Source organism: Cavia porcellus, unplaced genomic scaffold (genome assembly GCF_034190915.1).
Source record: "Cavia porcellus strain 051 isolate PalLab524CR breed Dunkin Hartley unplaced genomic scaffold, mCavPor4.1 scaffold_14, whole genome shotgun sequence".
Classification (NCBI taxonomy): domain Eukaryota; kingdom Metazoa; phylum Chordata; class Mammalia; order Rodentia; family Caviidae; genus Cavia; species Cavia porcellus.
Window position 1 is genome coordinate 69677249 of NW_026947497.1, and position 20289 is coordinate 69697537.

Below are 20289 nucleotides of genomic sequence, written 5' to 3' on the forward strand. Positions count from 1 at the left end.
AAATGCTCTGCACCTCATAGTTAGAGACAAGGTAGTTCTGTCTATATAGTCAATAGTGGTATTAAAGATAGCCCAGAATCAATATCACCTACTTCTTTTTCTTAATGCCACTCACAGATTATTTGTCCTCAAGCACTGAATACCTTCTCTTTTGCTGAACTCTTAAAGTTTTTCTCTTGTTCTGTTTTTGCATTCCACCTGTTATTACCTTAATCTGTCTCACCAACTACTGCTCTAACTGTGTTTCTCGCCTGTAGACAGGACGGTGAGTCTATGAGGGAGGGCCCTGTGCCACAGCAGGCTGTTTGTGTCACTGAACGAAAGCTCTAACAGTGTTGCCATCACTGTGACTTTCTAGAGACTTGGTTCTCAAAGTATGGTTCTCAGAGCAGCAGTATTTTTGGAGGGTTTGCTAGTGGGGCCCCGTCTTAAGCCTCACCCAGGCCTGCTGAATCAGAAATCTGTTCCTCACCTTGTCCCCAACCCCTCTTACCTCCCATTGCTCAGAGTACCTGCTTGAGCAGAGTGGTTTGTTCTGCTTCCAGAATATTTCCTGATCCACTCAGCTTTCCTTTGCATCCACCCCAACCCAAGTTCCCATCATTACCTTGATTTGACCTGAAAGTTTCCACAAGGTTCCATCTACTTTTGTGCATTACCCATGTGCCACGCTACATGGAGAGATCTAAAACTATTGATTGACCTGGGGCTGGGTGAAGGAGTAGGCTTTATGCGATTCTATGTTGTTCACACAAACTCAAGCACCTTCCCTTCCCTCAAACCATACAGGGCTGCTTCTATGTTGTCTAGAAATATTTGAGAGATCTTTTTTGGGGCCCATGAGTCCCTGTGAGATGGGTTGTGTCATGCCTCTCACAATGTTACTCAGTAAGCTTTAGACACCCTGATCTTCCTTGGGTCCTATGTACAAGCCACGTCTGTGGTCACCTGTGCTTACTCTTGTTTTATACAATATTAACTGGGAGTTTGATGGAAGGATCAGCTAAAATATCACACTTACAGAGATCTTCCCTAACCTTTGGTAAATGTAACTCACTCTCTCTCTCAGCATTTTTCTCCTACTATGGATCTTGTTATGTATTCTACCTGGTACTTATAGTTCTCTGAATGTATGATTGGTATGCTTTGGTTTTCTTTATATACATTGTGCACTGTTTCTGTGAGGGATATCTTAGCTATAGAACAATAGGGAAGCTTTGCTTACTCTGTGCTAGATGTAGTGTATAGTAAATGAAATGAGATTGTGGATAATTTCACTTTGGTTATTCTTTCATGGATTATTTATTTACATCTTTGTCATCCTCTTGCTTTCAATATCAGCTCCTTGAGGCCAGGGACAGTGTCTGTCTGTTGCATGCATAGCCCTAGCCTGTAGAAGATTCCCTGCGCTCATAACCTGTAGAAGATTCCTCTCTGCTCAGGAAGTGACCGACAAGAGACTGTTGGCTCTTTGAAGGTTATCATTTGAAAATAAGTTTATCTCATGCTCTCTTCAGTTATATCACTGGAGAAAATATCTCTGGGTTTTTATTCGGTCTCAAAGAGGGAAGCAGGTGTTGGAATCTGATTTAGGATTTGTTCTAGTGGCCTTGAGTGTAGATGCGTATCCTGGGATTCATTTAACTGAGCTGGGCGAGAGGGTCTCAAGTGGTCCCTTAATGAGAACAGATCTTTTCTAAAGCCTTCGGTTCTGTGTTTGGCATGGCTGCTGATACCAGGCCTTCTGACTTCTGTGTTCCTTTTGCGCAAGTCGGCAATGTGCGTATGTGAACCTTTTTTTCTTATGGACTCAGCCGGCAGTAACCATGGTGAGTAGACCTATCACACAGCATTTTTCTGAGTCAGTTTAAAATGCTGACAATTAAATATATACCGTACTCTTTTAAGCAATCCATCAGTCTCCCTTGTTGTCATGGTGACCGGAGTATATTTAGAAATGTGACAAGTACACTGAGTTCAATTGCACTTTTGCCAAAACATAGTTTTGCAGCTAAAATTGAATTTCCTGATTGAAGATCCAAGTGCTGTTAAGGGGGCATGATCATTTCTATACATTATTCTGGAAGCATAACTTACATCATCCTATTAAATCAGCAGTTAAAGTCTTATCGGGCTAATAAGGTATTGCTGTTTGGAGTGGTTAAACTTAAAGCAGATGAAATAAAGGAGATGGAGTGCTTTTTCCATTAAGAGTGAAATTGGGCCGCACCATTATAATTAATTTAATGATTAATTCTTTTAGGTATTTTTTAAAGAAATTGTGGGAAAGGATCTGGTCCTCAGAACTATATTTCTAACTTAAAGGGAATTATCCAGGGCTCCTCCTCTCTTTCCTGCTTGTAATCTATTCTTAGCACTGTGAGAACATCATTTTTTCATTTCCTCTGACCTCCGATTGACAAGCATCTCCATACTTCTCCATCCTCATTCCTTCTGGATGTTAAATGAAGTAAAGATTCAGTGAACTTAAATTCTTCCCCGGACAAAAGAAAAGTCAAACTCTTCCCTTGCGTCTAAGCAGGAACTTGGTTTGAATCTTCGCTTCCTGTCACTGCAGAGCTGAGGATGATGATGAGATGAACTGCTGGGCCATTTGACCACATAACATTTAGGAACTCTCGTAGTTTCAGGGTCACGATTACAACTGTGATTTCATGCCTGGCCAAAGACTCTTCTGCTCTCGAGGTGAGAAGCAAGTACTCTGGATACTCCTTCTCTTTTATCTTACTAAATGAGTTGGCAGCTGGAATAGATTTTTTAGCCCCTGATAATATGGGACTGGACTGTGTTTATTTGTTCCCTAAACATCACAAACATTTTCTTTTTTGATAAGAAACGCCTTAGCTATAATCGCAATGGATAAAGGTCACTGAATGTTTCCTACATACTTGGTCAAGTGTATAGGAAACGCTAATGGATTATTTCATTGGGTCTAAATAATTTCTTATGAAGTAGATGTTGTTGTATTCTTAGATATACCTTAAATAGTGATGGAGTCTGAATTCTGACCAGATGCTCTGTCAACTAATACCTACCCCATGGAAAGCACACGGTGAATTTTTGTTTTTATTTTTATTTTGTGACTAACCAATGGTCTGCTCCACAGTGAGGTTGCATAGATATTGCACCATTTACAAAGCCTGCTAAAGTGAAGTTTCATAATGATATACTGGTAGCAGGATCTGAAAATAGAGCTGAGCCACTCTCGTCTTTCCTACTGGCTTTAGAACCATGAGAGATCAGAGCTGGGTACATAGGGGACATGAATCTCATCTAGTCCGTCTATGGATACCATCTCTGGATTCTTTTAGACTCTTAAAAAATAGTTTTTATTTATGTGGGTTATGACTAATGATGCTATATTAGAAATTAAGACTGAGAAAGAAGACTTTAATGGGAACTATTTGTAGAAAAAATTCGTACTTTTTTTTTTTTCAAATATAGGGTCTCACTGTGTAGTGTAGGCAAGCTTTGCGCGCACTATGTAGCCAATACTGGCCTCAAGCTTACCGTTCTCTTGCTTCAGCCCATGGCTGCTGGAATTACAGACATGCACTCTCATGCCTAGGGGAAAAAATGCATCTATAAAATAGTAACAACATAAATTGGTGAGAAAAATGGTCTCTGGATTCTGCATTTGTTATGATATATTTTTGATTCAAGTTTAAAAAGAAAGTCCAAACTCACACAGCTATCTACTAGAAAATGGAAGGAAACAAGGCAATTGTGGAATTTTTTTCTTAATACTATATCAATATTTGACAACTCTGACAGCAACTAAAACTTGGTAGTTTCCTAGTGGTTAGTTCTGATGTTAGATCTGAAGTCATATTAATGAGTCTTTTATACTCTGTTGTATTGAAAGCCACGATCTGATGTTAACTCTGATTGGCTGTCCTTTTGTAATTTTGTAACATTATGCTAATCATTTGGAAAATAGGAGTCCATTGAGTTAGGCAGATCTTCTAAATATTAACACATTTCACTCTATGATGAAAAAAATTATCTTCATTAATTTCACTAAAAAGTATTTGTAGTACTAGGGAAATGTTAAGTGACAAGTAGTGAATATGAGGCTTTAAACATTCTAATTTTTACTTTAAAAGTTCAGTTTTATTACAAGCATCAGATGCAGCTAGTTTTTCTTGAAATGATGACTCCCTTGGTTTATTTGTAAGAAATGCCTTGCTAAAGTGCATCTTAAAGAATCATATTTTATCAGTCATTGCTTCAAATAAAGATGACATTCCATGGAAGGCATGGTATGTCAGTAGGTCTATGTCACACAGTCACCCGAGTATATTCCTTGGAAATAACAATTGTAGTTTGGGGTTAGTAGGGGTGCCCCAGGAGTACTTCCCATTTCCTCCCCCAGAGGATTAAGAAGATGTGTACTCCAAGATTAAGCTGTAACAACAGTGACAGTTTTAATGTGTTGAGGACAATCTTAAGTGAAGCTTGTTCCCTGACCAGCTTTGCTGTATGTGTCCTGTGCTGAAGTGTTCAGTTAGTTTTCACCTCAGCTTGGTGCCTCTGCCTGACTCAAGGCACAGCTCTGACAGTTTTACTCAGTGGCATTTTCACAATATGGATGCAAAAGTCAGTAAACACAGTGGAAAGAGCACACCGCATCTTAGTGTTACAGTGAAAATAATTGTGAACTTCTGGAAAGATCTTGGGGACTCTTCAACGCCACAGAGTAAGAGCTACTGATAGCTGAGGCAGGAGGATTCCAAGTTCAACTCTAGCCTGGGCAACCTAACGAGATGGCAAGAACAGGTCTCAAAAACAAAAAAAGGACTGGAAATACGTTCAGTGCTAAGGCCCTGGATTCAGTCTTTAGTACTACCAGACCAAACCAAACCAAACCAAAACAAACAACAACAACAAAAAAGAAACCCCAAAAGATCTGCTAGTAGAATTTGGGCCCTTTTCTGGTGTATTTTATTTTACTTTTTTGTCGACACAGCAGAAATGTGCAAACTTATGGGAGTACATTTTGATGTTTTGTCAAATGTGTGCAATATGTAATAATCAGTAAGTTAATTAGAATTTGTATCATCTCAAATGTTTATGTTTTCATTAGGTTAAAACATTTAACATTCTCTCTCTTAGCTATTTTATATAATACATTATTATTGACAGTACTAAACGTATTCTACAATAGCATATCTGAATCTCTGTCTCTGTCTCTGTCTCTGTCTCTGTCTCTGTCTCTGTCCCTCTGACTTTTTTCTTGAAAGTGAATCTTGCTATGTAGGTTGTGCTGGGCTTCAAACTCTTGGTGACCTGTCTGCCTTGGCCTCCTGGGATAACAGGCTTGTACCACCATGCCTGGCTTATTTCCCTTCTGTGACTATAATTTTGTGCTGATAATCATCCTCTGCCCAAAGTCTTGTTTTGTCCTTCTATTTTCTCTAACCTCTCGTGACTATTATTTTGCTCTCTGTTTTCATGAAATGTCATTTAAAGATTTCACGTAAGGCAAGATGATGTTGTACTTCTCTTTTGGTGCCCGACTTACATATTTTTCTTTTTTCTTTTCTTTCTTTCTTTTTTTTTTTTTTTTCTGGTACTGGAGATCAAACTCCTAACTTTGCACTTGGCAGGCAGGTGCTTGTACCACTGAGCTATATCCCCAGCCCCCAACTTACACATTTTTTAATTATAATGTATTCCAGGTTCATCCATGTTGTTATACATGACAAGAACTCATCTCTTTCTAGTTGATTTTTATTTGATGTGTGTATGTGCTGCATTTATCCACCCACATATCGTAGCACACACATGCACATGAGCGTGCATGCGCACGCGCGCGCGCACACACACACACACACACACACACACACACACACGCGCGCGCGCGCGCACGCATGCACTTTGGGTTGCTCCCTAAAGAAGAAGGAAATCCTACCACTGGCAACATCGCGGATGGAACTGGAGGAAATGTTCAGCGAAACTGTCATGAAAGAGAAATATTGTGTGATCTCACTTGCAGGCAGAGTCTGACGGAGCCAATTTCTGAGAAGCAGTGTAGGGTGAGTGGTAGTCGGATGTTGGAGTCCAGGGAAAAGGGAAGATGTTGGTCAGCGGGTGCAAAGTTTCAGTTATGCAAGATGACAATTTCTGGAGATGTGATTTATAGCATAGAAACCAACAATAGCGTAAACACTACTGAATATGGGACATTTGCTGGTAGATTTGCGTCTCGCTATTCAGACGTACAAAGATGTCAGCTATATAGACATGATCAATGTGTTAACCAGGAATGTGCTCACCTCACAATTTGCGTATATTGGAAAAGCAAATTCAAAGCATAAATGCATTCAATTTGTGTAAGTTCAAAATATCTCAGTAAAAAGTTTGACAAAAATTAAAAATTCAGTCCTTTTATTTTAAGGGAGAACAGAGTAGGGAGATACCTGCTGAAGCTCACAGCACTCACTAATTGAGACAGGAGTTGGAACAAAAATCAAGTGGGTCAATTCCTCTTTTTTTCCTCTTTATATTTTTGATTCCGTTTCAGGAATTTGAAGATAAATATTTCAAAATTTCTTTCCTGAAGACAAATATATGCTTATCGAACTGCTTGGCATCAGTTCCACTTATTTTTCTATAATCTTTTTGCATAATTTCCCTACTTTCCAGTTAGCCCTGCTCTCTCTTCTGCTTTTCAGCAGTAACCCGGCTGCCTCTTGAAACAGGACAGGCTTAGTCACTGAGAAGAAGAGAGAGGCAGGGCAGGACGGAGGGACTGCTTGCTGCTCATTTTCTGGAAGAGATTAGGCGAGTTTGTGTTGAAGCAGTGAATTTTCACCCAGATCAAGTTGGTTAAAAGTTACAGGAAAGAAAACCGTCCACATTACTAACATCCTTCCTGTGTCTTTCTGTTAGTTCACTGGACCCTGCCATTGTTATTGTTATTATTATTAGTATTATTATTATTTACTGGGAATCAAACTCTGGACCTCATGCTTGCTCTGCAGTCACTTAAGCCACAGAGCTATATCCCCACTTACTCAATTATTATCTATTAAAATATCCTTCTCTATTTTGGTCTTCCTTTTTCTCTTTCTCTCCTTCCTGTTCTTTCATGCAGGAAGGTGATTGCTCAATAAAAATTTCTCTTGCCTTCACTTTTGGTTATGGTTGCTATTTTATAGGATTTTTTTTAATTAGTTGGACTCTCATTATATATAGTGAATAATGCTGAGAAATGAAAACAAACAAACAAACAAACAAACCACTGGACCCAGAGCTGTTCAAATTCATCTGTTCCCTTTAATACTTCCCTTCTTTTTTCAAGTAGCACTTTTGGGGATCTGGGGGTTGCTAATACTGTGAGTAAACCCGGTAAAGGGTTAGAGGAGGCTTGTGTACTCACAAATGTGTTGTCTTCTCGTCTTCAAAGGAATGGGATGTTCTTTTGCAAGATCTGACTGCTTGTTTGTTTTTTGACTTCTCACCCACCATTGAGGTGGCCTTCCCCACCGGTGAACTTTTTGAGTCAAACTTTATTACTTCTTCCTAGTTCTCTTTTCCTGTCTCTCTTGGCTGCCCTGAAGTGCGAGGTGATTTAATCTTGGGTTACCCTTCTGCATTAAACCTTCTCCGATGCTGGGAACTGGGTGACTTTTCTTTCCAGATCCCATGTCTGTGTGCTACCCTTGTAGTTCCCTGCAAATCACTTATGCTTCTTTTCTACATATGGTCTTTCCTAGCTATGTAGAGGCTCACATGTTGCCTATAGTAGTGGACCAAAATCTCTAAACTGTATTTTCTACCTCCCTGTCCAGGTTTCTTTAGGATAAGTTCGACTCACTTGGTGAATCATAGAGGCCCATGGATATTTCAGATGGGTTTTTCCTGGGGTCTTTTCTTTGGAGAGAATCCTTCCATTTCTTACCTGGTGATCTGAGCTGTTGTTTTCACCACACCATTGGGCTGCGAAGCCCCTGAAACACAGAAGCCCTTTGTCCCTCTTTGACTGCAGACTTCCTGGAGGATCTCAGATGTGCCAGCTGTCACAGACAGATGGCCTTTGGGCCTCCACTTGAATCCTTCCTGTTCTCTGTGAGGCAGTGGTGGACAGCTTTGTGTCGAAGGTGGTCCTTTATGTTGCTCTCAGACTGAACTTTCCTCCTTTCAATTATATTTCCAGCATTGCATGCTTTGGAAAATTCTAGTGTGACTTACACATGCTATATCCTTAGACACTTGACGGCAGCATTAATTCTGACTCTGCCTTGCTGTGTCTCATTAAAAGCCTTTCTAGTCTCATGCTTATTAGATGTGTATGAACTCGATTAGATTATTTAATCTTTCTGAGCCTCAGTTGCCAAGAAGTAATACGGATTTAACAACGACTCCTAAAAAGGAGACTCATTCTTTGTCCTCTCCACGTTTTTACATTACTTTCCAAATTTTCATCATCCCATGTAATTCTCAGGGTCTTTATTTCTTCTCCTCCTCTTCCTCCTCTCCTTCCTTCCTCTCCCCTCCCCTCCCCTCCCCCTCTTGCTCATTCTCCTTCCTTTTCTTATCCTGATAGGATTCAGTAAGACTGGATCTAAAAGCTGAGCTATGATTTCTCGTCTCATGCTTATTAGATGTGTATGAACTTAATTAGATTATTTAATCTTTCTGAGCCTCAGTTGCCAAGAAGTAATACGGATTTAACAATGACTCCTAAAAATAATGTTAAGGATTAATGTATATAAGACATGTAATTCAGTTACTTAAAACATGTATTTAATAAATACCATGTAATACTTCCATTTTTTGTGGTACAGGGGATTGAACCTAGGGCCTTTGCAATGAGCTACCTCTCCAACCGTGTTTTTATTTGTTTGTTTCCTCAGTTTGGTTTGTTTTTTGTTTATAAAACTTTTATACAGGGCCTTACTAAGTCATAAAATTGCCAAGGCTGAGCTCAAACTTGAGGTCCTCCTGGTTCAGTCTCCCAGAGGCTGGGATTAGAGGCTTGTGCTATCACAGTTGACTTTAATATTTAATTTTTGGACTGTAGGTTGATTTTTGTTTTAAAACTTTTTACCGTGCATATTTTTATTGCATATATTGTAGGATATATATATATATATATATATATATATATATATATATACATATGTATATGAGTGATAGTTAATTGATTGTCAATTGAGTAAGAAATGTTCAACTGCATTGGCTCAGCATAATTCCAGGCACGGAAGACCCACCCCTGGGGGCATTGCTGCCCAAATAGTGTGAGAGGGAAAGAGGTTGAGTCTTCCGTGTCATCTTGGACGTTCTCTCCTGGCCTCCGCGGCAGACACTTGAGCCTCTTAAGATACCCTCGCACCGGACACAGCACTGAGTGCCAGGCCTTGGCTGGGTCCTTGGCATCCCGCCCTTCCCCACTCTCTGCACCGACTCTGCCGACAGCCTCTGTGAGCTTGTCTCCTAAAACCTTATGGATTTGTGTATCTTGTAAATCTGTTTCTCCAGTAAGAGCTGATAGATAACATGTATATTTGTTACTGTCAGCCAAATTAACATGTTCTGCATCTCTCAGTGATCTTTTTTTCCTCCCTTTGCAAAGCAACTATGACTTACTTATTTAGCAAGAATCTTGAATATGGTGCACTATTATTAACTGATTTTTAGACTTTTTTGTCCTACAGATTTGCTACTTTGCACTTGTTTTTTTCTTGTCATTTTGAAACGGGGGCTTGCTATGCAGTTCAGGCTGGCCTTGAGCTCACTTTGTAGCCCAGACTGTCTCAAACTTGCATCGATCCTCCTGCCTCAGCCTCTTGAGTGCTGAGCACTGGGATTCTGGGATTGCAGGCATGCACCACCATGTCAGGTTGTTGTTTTGTTTTTTGAGATAGGATCTCACTCAGTAATTCAGGCTGGCCTTGAACTTACTACTCACTGTATAGTGCAGGCTGGCCTTGAACCTCCTGCTTCAGCCTCCCAAATGCTGGGATTACAAGTGTGTTTTATTATATCTGGCTGCTCTGTCTTTTGATCTACATCTCTTCATTACATGTTCCCACCCACTGCCACCCCAATTTTGGTAACTACTGTATTATAAATATTACAAATAAAAGTATTGGTTAGATTATTAAGTAATGCTTCTATTTCTTTTTGGCATACACACCCTTGGTTTTTAAATTTCATTGTTTCAACAGTTCCTCTTCCATTTTGTCTGTGAATTTTATGAGTATGTATTTATATAAATATATATATGTTATTGTGTATTTATATAAATATATTTATATATAAATTTATATGTATTTATATAATGTAAATATTTATTTAAATATATACTTATGTATATGAATACATATCCATAACATTTGTATAAATTCATACAATTTATATACAGTTTTATTATATGTTTATCCGTTATATAAAGATCTATCCTTTATAGCTTTACGTACCCTTTTAAATTTTGTATCTAGAACAGGCTGGTTTTCCTGACACACATTTTCCTCTCCATGGGTTTTGTTGTCTCCCCTTAACCCTGGCTACAGGATTAGTGGAGACTGGCTTATTGTGAATTATTTTATTCCTCATTTAATATTCATCACTTTTAGGGTCATTGAGTTGTATTATACATTTTTAAAGAATTACGTGTTTAATTAGTTTCAATTCTGCAAACATTTACTATGCACATATTATGTGAAATGAATTGGCTCAGGAGCTGGGGAGTTACTATGAAAACCTTGCTCGTTTGTTGGTTCTGTGGTTCAGTTAACTTCTTTTTCTCCTCAGTGTCTGTTAAGGTCTGAAAGCTGGACTTGAGGTTAGGTTTCAAGAAACATACCCAAAATGCCTCTCTTCATGTTGTATGATCAATGAAAACTGACAAAGTACAGTGGTAATTACAGTTGTAGACGTGCATAGAATCACCGAATATTTTGGTAGTCTTAAGAACATCATTTCATCAAACCTTTTTGGATAGGGAAGAGATTCCCAACAAGGGACACAGTCAGGGTTAGGGAGGGGCTCAGAGTTTCCTAGTGAGATAAGACCCACAGTATGATTTGGTTGTGTTTGGTTATGAAACTTCTTGTATCTGTGAAAACCAACCTTTAAATTACATCTGCTACCCCCACTGCTATGCGTGCATCTGACTTGATCTCTCTTCTGTTCAATTCAGGAGCCTCAAGATCTATAGAATAATTCAGAGCTCTGCAAGTGTGATTTTATGGCATCACGTTTGGGATTGGCGTCACGTCATTGTTACACAGATGCACGTCTCTGTATTTTCTAGTAGGAATAGCAACACATGTATTAACAATTTTATGATGCTTTGATTCCTGACAAAGTCTTTTTCTGTTTATCATTTCATTTCATTCATAGGAATAAGCTTAATGATTGTGGGTTTCCTGAGTATCTAAAGGATTGTTTTTGATAGAAAAATTAACATGGAATAATTATCCATGCTGCATCTGTAATTAAAAGTTTTCTTTATCCCAAAGTGATCATGCAGTTTTGTCTCGTTTTATTTAGATCCTGAGACCAAGTTGACCTGTAGTTAGTGCCTAGGCGAGAGTCTCTTTATGTTCTGAGCCTTGGCTTTATTTCTTATGCAATGAGAAGATGATTCCTGTTACTCGTAGTAGCACAGATTGCCTAGCACTGGGGTGCTGTGAAAAATAAAATCAGTTCTTTGTGTGCATGCACATGTATATTATCTGGTAATAGTTTTAAATATAAGTTGTAACTTTCGAATGACCAGAATGGCAGCCCTGCAAACATTTTGGGCTTCAAAACTTATTAAACATGTTTTCCTCCTCCTTGTGTGGATCAACGTGTCTTTTGGCGAGTATGCTGTCATGGTTTATGTCGGTGGCCCATATGCCTCATGGGTTTACATTATGCATCTGTGATTGGTTCATTGTCTAGTGCTTGGATTGATGGTGTCAGTGCTACACTCACATAGGGATGGAGCCAGGATGTGATGTAATGGCAGGAAGAAGTTGTGTCTTGCTCTCTTGCCCATTTCTGCCTTGCTGTTTGCAGCCGCCATCAACTGCGGCCCTGCCATGCCACCCTGCCTTGGAGCCAACTGAGTACGGACTGAAACCTCCAAACCCTGTAAGAAATAAACCTTTCCTTTCCCAACTTTGGGTATTTTGTCTCAGCGGCGAGTAAAAAGTAACTAAAACATACGCTATTACTGTGCAGTGAGCACTTGTTGATGGGATATTTTGAACAGTATAGATCTTTCAAAGTCTAAAGTTGGTGATTGAAAAGTGACTTATATTCCTGCTAAGGATGTCTGATACCTCTCATTCAGTTTCTGGACTATAAATTCCATTGATAGAACTCTTATATCACATTAGGAAGTTGAGCATTACCTTTGGGCCAAAGCAGTTTACTTTTCAAGAATTTGATTAATTCCAACACAATCAGCTAGTACATCAGATGATTTCAGTACCTCTGATCGATGCTGACAGGTGAGGAAATTAAAATCAGGGAGGGAGGCAATTAAATACTGACAAACATTACTTTAATGAGGCAGACAACTCCTTCGTAAGCTGTGGAATAGGTTGTACTCTTGATAATATCTCAGGGTGGTGGGTGAGAGACTGCATTTAGAGATGTTCTGGTGGGTTTTGATGATTGGAGTTGAGGACATTTCATGTTCTAACATTTCACCTGCTAATGCAGTCAGATTTTTGCATTTAAATTGTATCATCTTTTAATTTTACCAGATCTTAGTATAAGTTACCTTCTCACCCCCCACAATGCTATCTCATGAAATTTGTGAAAATACGCAAAATTTACACAGAATAATTCTTAGTTTTCTCACAGTGGTTTAGAAATAACGATGGCCAAGACCTATGAAACGCGAAACACAAAAATTACTTACTTTGGGGCTGGGGATTTAGCTCAGTGACATAAGTGCCTGCCTTGCAAGCATGCAGTCGTGAGTTCCATCCTCAATACTGATAAAAAAAAATTACTTATTTCATACAACTTTGATCCAAAATTGCCCAGACTGGACTCAAACTTTCAATCCTTTCAATCCTTCTTTCTCAGCCTCCAAGTAGCTGGGCTTACCGGTGGCTGTGTGCCCCAGAACCTGATTCTCTTTGCTGTTTACGTAACACCCCTATTAAGACAGAACATCTGGGACAGTAGTGTTAAAGAGTAGCCAGTTTACTAACTTTATTGGAAATTTTTACAAGGCACTGTCACATTGCTCATTTTTATTATGGCACTTATAAAATACTGAGTATTATGAGTTATAGTTATGCTGATCTCATGTCACTTAGAACTTTTGTTCACAGTATTAGTGTTATCATGCTAGGGCTAGATTTTTAAATTTTTTATTTGGGCAGGACTATACATTCAAGAGACCCTGGTTAGTAGAAAACTCCCTGAACCAGGTCTCTCTGCTGTGTTCATTTTCTTCGTTTTTCCTTTCCTTTCTGCTTTTTCCTTGTACTCTTATCATTTTCCTTCTCTTCTTTCATTAGCGTCATGTATTCCATCCTATTTTTTCCAAAATAACAGCATCAGTTAGTACCCCCATAGCAGTCTCAACTAGATTTGCTGAGTGTAGGTTTGCACAGATTCTAACTAATAGGCCAACTTTGCAGGTTTCAAGTTGATCTTACGGATTATTTTGGGTTGAAATTGCCTCTGGAAATGAGCACATTTTTCTTGAGTTTGGAAGGATGGTTCAACAAAGGATGCAGCCATGCCAAGTTCTGGGTCAGCAGTCCTAAAATACACAGAGCCAGCCCAGGCTATCTGGCTTCATTACCAAGAGGCTCGAGTGGGATTTGCCAGTTGTCCCAGATGTCTTTATGGATTATACAGAACTCGATGGCACTGTGAAATAGGAACAACAGGACACTCAAACCATGAAAGAGCACCCGAGCTTAAACTTCACGGTGCAGAATCTCGTAGTTTCTTGGCTTGGTTTCAATGATTTGTCCAAGGCTTTGCCTCTGTGAGACTTCACTGGGGTTGAGCACAGAAAGCGTCCCTAGTATCTCTACACAGAATACTCCTACTTTTTCCCAGCAAAGTGTCACCTTCCACCAGACCACAGAGGTGAGGTCCTCTCCCTCTCCTTTCCCTTGGAACCCAAAAATGAAATATGCTTGGCAGTTGGGACCAGTGAGTGCTTTGACAATAGAATTTGGTATGTTATGTATTTGATTTCCATTTCCTGAAGTTGTTCAGTTGCTCTCTCCAAATACCTTGGTCCCAACTTGGAGGCCACATCATGTAGGATGCCTACTGATTTTGGTATCAAGGTCCAAGACTGAATTTTTATCTGCCTCCTCTTAATCATGTCATCTTTGAAACACGGTTTCTGCATTTGTAAAATTGTAATCAGGTATCATCGAAGTTATGTAATGAGGATGATTTGAGATCTACTGACCATGTTAACATTTGTTGAACTATAAAATTAGCTTTAATTTTAGAAGATGATTAAGGTTTTGATTTTGGTGGCAGGTGGTAAGTTTCCTCACAGGGCATGTTATCAACAGTGTTCTCCGCCTAATCCAGTTTGAGTCTTTTATGAAAATTGGATATTTGAGTAAAACTTGCAAAAGGACTTATCCTTTTTGATCTATTACATTAAAACTGACTCCCTTTGTTCCTGCAAGATTGATTGGCTGTACTTTCTTTTTGAACCTAATACATGGTGATAAGCAAACTTTACAATGATGTGTGATTCATCAGCAGATTTTTCTGGATGCTAAGATTTATTTTTGGGGAGTTGAGGGAATTTCAGTTTTTTTTAAAAAAAATTTTTGGTGCCTTGTCTTACACGATCAGAGATATTTGTGCTGTTTGTTGTTAGGTTGTGTCCTGTGAAACTGACATATACACCACAATGTGGTATTTTGAAACTAGGGAATATGAGTTAAAAAAAAAATTCTCACCCAAAGACATTCTCTAGCATTATGTGCCTGCAACATCATTTCCTGATCATATAAACATAGGCTTGCAGATAGAAATGTCATCATTTTGTGCACTACTTCTACAAATATGGAATAATAGGAACAAGGCTTAACAGGATAATTTTGGCTCTGGGTTAGAGGTTACAGTCTTAATCTGCATACAGAATTGTTACCCAGAGAGTTAAGCAATTTACCCAGTATCCGGGATAAGAAGGTAAGAGTGACTGGCTCTCAATCCCCTGGGCCGCTCCTGCTTCCATGCCACTAACATAGTTGGATTCTTTTTAATACTCCAGCTCCACCCACCCTGTGCCACAAGTCTTGTGTGTTATTGGTCTTTGGGTCTTCCCACTGTCATAACTAGGAGGTGCTAAGTGAGAAGGACAGGTCACTGGACCAACAGACAGAGCCCCTGGTTTCAAACTCATGCTTTGCTTTAGTCTTGGGCAAGGTCCTCACCTTCCTTGAACTTCAGCTCCCACACCTGTAAGATGAGGGTAGCAGAGTCCATTTCACACGGTGCTGGTGAAGTTCCTGAGGATACATGCATTTGCTTCCCTCTCGTCCTTTCCGTCCCTCTGTGAGCTCCTATTTCTATGATCTGTGTGTAGAATAAATCTTTCCTGTTTCTCCATGAGGGCCCTGGGGTGAAATGGGATAATGAGTGTGGAAATGTTGATAAAACAGGAAACTGCTATCTACCTGTAAGAGGTTATGAATAAAAACAGTTTTAATGCACCAGAGTAACTAATACCTATTTCATTTACAGACACCAGCATTTCATTTGGCTGAGCCCCCTGTCTGCTGCGCTTTAGACGAGCAAGCGAGCTCCTCCAGGTAAGAGAGGACTGGCGACTCCGCGGTTTTGAAATAAGTGCTAAGCACCATCCGAGCCAGTAATGTTTAAGGTTAATTTTATTCTCCATAAACGGAATGCAAACATATTCCATGATTGACAGAACCAGAAAAGTGGCCAGGACAGTGACCTGTCCTCCATTTGTATCTTCATAATTTAGTTTTTCTTTCAGACCAAGAGTTGAAAGGAGTGGGGAGAGGGATGGGCAGTGGAAAAAAAATTAGGGGGGGGGTGGGGATTTAGATTAGCAGCCTTAAGCGCCTGCCCTGGCAAGCATGAGGTCATGAGGTTGATCCCAGGTACACCCCGCAATGTATATAAATGATGTGTTATGTACACATCCCAACTGTCCAAGATAAATATAATCGTTGTGTACTTCAAACATGAAAAATAGTTTCCTTTCAATTCTTTCCTCTGAAGGTTTAATGCCAAAAACATAAAAATCTGGACAATGCAGAAGGTTCAGATTTGATGGTTATTTAAGCTGACCTCTAGGATGTTTTCACCTATTATTTCATTGTATCCTCAGCTAGCACCTGGCAGCAGGTTTTCCATCCAGTTTCCTGGGCCTTCACTGAGTGTGTTTTTCATTATTCTGAGCTGCCAAAATTGTGTGAGTCTGAAGGGACTAAAACATACTAGCCAGGGATGTAGCTCAGTAGTATAAGCTTCTGCCCGGCGAGTGCAGGGTCCGAAGTTTGATTCCCAGTACCCTCCACATAAACAACATGCTAGTAGGGTCAGTCACTTTCTTTTTTCTGCCCAAGAAATCATCTCAAAGAGATACAATCCGAGCTTGCAGAAAATGAGTCAGGAACTTTTGAAGTCTAGGAACAATATTGCACCTCCATGCTGCTCTACTGCGAGGTGAATGCAAGGACACAGGTTAGGCTGAAGGTTGCATTCATCATGAGTTTGCCAAGGAACGGAGGCTGAGGAGGAAAAAATTAAGAATGGTCGAATTGTAAAATTGCAACATGTGATTTATTTTTCCTGCAGTTAAGGAGGTACTTTCTGTACCTCTTAGTGAGCTCTACCTTGTTCTATGTAATCTTTTAGAAGTCTCAGCTAAAATGGGCAATAGGTCAGTGCGACCTTGCTAACTGTGGGCCTTACAGAATGTAACTTTGTGGAATATTGGATATATTTAAAGCCCGGTAAGCATTTATTCTGCTGAATGGTATATTAGTTCATTCGGTATATTATCTCTATGGTCTTGGACTTTAAACATGATTTTCATTGTAGAGACTTCAGGAAAGATTGAAGTTGGTTGGTGTTGCCACATATTCCTAGGACTTAATGACTTAGAATGGGATGGAAATTATGGTTGTCGGATTTGTCTGATGAGAACCTGTCCTGTACCAACAGTTGGGTGACGTAAGCACTGAGAAACTTCTGTAGTTAAATTAGACATAGCAGTCACTTGTTAGATTTCTTTTGTTCCTCATTTCTACTCAAAAAGCCCATATGAAGAAAAAGGTATGGCCACAGATAAGTCTACAAAATGCCCCTGCAAATGTCTTTTTAAACATATTATTTTCAAGGATAAGTATGTCTGGGAAAAATGTCCTATAGATATCTCCAATCAGGGCCTTAATACTTCTCAGAGGCAGATAGCTAACTTGCTTATTTAGGAACTGCAGTTATCCTACGAATCTTTGCCCAGACTAAGCTTTTAAAAATGGTTAACTATGTCTTTTTCTCCACTGAAATCTGTCTTGGAACCACACAAAACTATTTCAAGCAAGATTTGAAGGGTTACAGAAATTGTTCTTTGTAGAGGAACTCTCCCTCTCTGTCTATCATCTATCTGTCTGTCTGTTTATCATCTGTCATCTATCCCTCTCTGTCTATGAATCAAACCAGTCTCCGTTCTCTGGAGATAGGGGCTAGTAGGCAGCGGAGGATAGAGAATTCTTAAAAAATATTCAGAAGGTGGAGAAGTAATCATTCTGGTGGCATGTGGTAGAAACTTAAAATAATCTTGCGGCAATAATAATTGTTATCAGAGGCAGTAATGAGGAAAGAATAACAGTTTAAATAAATAATTAGACTTGACAGGAGACATGTCAACAGGTACTTACTTAATGAGTATAATCATTGTTTTTCTGTACTTTCAACGTTGATCCACCAACTGCAGCCTGTTCCCTGTCCCATTTCCAAACCAAATCTATTTAAAGCTGTACTTCATGGAATCTGAAATGCTATACTCTGTTTACTATTTAGAGCTGGTACCTCATGTTTTTTAATAGGCAAGTTCAGAAGAACAGGCTTCTGGCCTCCTATAGACCGATTACCCCTCTTTTTCCACAGGGTAATTCATTAGCAAGGATGAATATTAATGAATTCTCATGGATTTGTCTATATTGCCAGAGTGAATTGTTTATTAGAACATGAGGGAAACATCCCTTGTGTATTGTAAATAAATTTAATCAGTTATTACTATTATGAATTATTATTATTTTGAATTGGAAGTAGAGACTGTAGTTATAAAGGAATCTACTTCCTTGCTATCTGGATAGGGGCCATTGTTTTGAGGGGTTTTGAAGCACTGTGTCATGTGAAGTGTGAGTCAAAAGCAAACAAAATCTAGTGCTAATTCCAGCTCTGATGTCAACAGGCTGTGTTGCCTTGGGCAAGTCGTCTGCCTTCTCAGAGGTCCACTTGAGCCTCTAACAATGGAGTAGACAAAGGTGTGCCAGTTGATCGTGACTTTTCTTCTACTTAAATGTTCTACTATCTGGACTTTTATTTCCTAGCCAGTCCCTCCTTCTTCCCACTTCCATGTTACAAAATCCTGACTCTATTACAGAGTCAGTCAGAACTGTGAAAATAGTTCTTGTTTTATTTAGCTTTTGCTTCTTTTTCATACCAAGAAAGCAGATCATGATTTGAATTAAATCATGCTTAGACATTTATACCCTGGTTGTCTCCTACCCCCATGAAATTTCTTTTTTATTTTATTACTTTACTATTTTTTGACAGATGATTTTTTTTTTTTTTTTTTTTTTTACTACGTAGTGCATATTGACCTCAAACTGAACTCTGATTTTTGTGCCTCCACCTCTCCAGTGCTGGGTCCATTAGATTTCAAGTTAGAAAGAAAACAAAACAAAAACAAAAAATCCCAAACCATCTCCCCTATTTTATGACATTGTTCTGGGTCTCATTGTTAGAGTATCTGGTAAACTCATTCATTACAAACGGTATTAACAGAGGTGAATTGCTCTTGTTTGATTTTTTTCCTGGTAAATCGCTGGACCTGGCAGGAGAGGTTCCAGTAGTAACCAACTTTCCTATTTTAGAGATGGAGATTTTGGGGTCAGATTTTGGGAATCCAGTTTTTCTGAGTTTCTGGTGGTCAATCCTGGACTAAAGTTTTGTTTTTTGACTCTATAGCTATGTCTCTGCTTTTGTTAGGAAATCTCTTCCTGTTAATGTCCTTTCTCTCCCCAGTGGCACTCTGCCACTCAGCCACATCCCCAGCCCAAACCCATGCCTTCTCAATAGTATGCTTCCATCTCTCAGTCTGGCTTTATTTAGTATGCTTTCGCCTCACCAGTTGACAGGTCCCTTCTTGCCAATGGAGGTCTCAGAGCTGCTCAGGCAGTTCGCCTGTGTATGTGTATTTGCAGTTGGGGTAAGAGTGAAGACTGTGGGAGCTTAGAAAACCCAGGTGATTCTGCAAAATATTAGGAAGCTGCACAGCTGCAAAAAGTGCTATCTGTAACTTGAAGACTTTGGTAGATACTCCAAAGGCCATGCATGGGTTCTAGAGTGGGCACAAGATGCTGAGGTGACATTTGTTTGGCAAATACTTCCTGTTGCTGGTGGCTTTGTCTTCCAGTTCACCCATTGTTCTGCTCTCACTGTCAGCACCGCTGAGCCTGACTCCGGATATTTACACCTTTTTCAAACTGCTGAGAGATATTTTCATATTTAAAATTTCATTTTGCTTACTGTGTTAATTAACTCATGTTTTCATTCAACTGCACGTTGAACCCGTAGTCTGCTAACTGCGAGTCATTTTAATATAGTGCCTAATTTTATTTAATTTTATGAAGTAGAAGGCTGTTTTTTTTTTTTTTTCTCATTTTCTCATATAAGGAAAGCTCAGGAAGGCTAAGTAATTTGTTTAAAGTCCTATAACAAGTACCTAGTAAAATTTGGGTAAATCAATTTGCTCTTTTCAAACTGTGCAAATATCTCCAGATATAACATCACTTATGAACAGGGATGATGAGACAAGTTTATAAACCAGGGGACTGGCTGGTAGAAAATGGTAAGTGGGCCTTCAGAGGTAGAGCAATGGTGTGCTGTGGGAGTTTGATGAGGGCCAAGATCCCACATTTTGAGTCATTTACATGGTAATTCACTAATTAAATTCTTAGCCAAGCCATAAGGCAAAATTTTTTTAAAAAATGGCAATTATATAAATGCATTATAAATCACTCAGAGTTTTCTCTTGTTTTTCAGACTCTATCAGGTTGG

General features: G+C 39.3%; 1 protein-coding gene across 9 annotated transcripts in view; it reads left to right on the plus strand.

The window, feature by feature from the left end:
* Lpp (LIM domain containing preferred translocation partner in lipoma) overlaps positions 1-20289 on the plus strand; it is a 606732-nt gene that overhangs the window by 137335 nt on the left and 449108 nt on the right. For 7 of the 9 annotated variants that reach the window (XM_013160167.3, XM_063261224.1, XM_013160168.3 and 4 more), the window contains one exon: positions 15712-15779. The gene's annotated coding sequence lies outside the window, so the exon portion shown is untranslated. Of the gene's footprint in view, positions 1-2432; positions 2707-12087; positions 12112-15711; positions 15780-20289 lie in introns of those variants that run through there. The other 2 variants (XM_063261225.1, XM_063261223.1) reach the window with 2 other exon arrangements.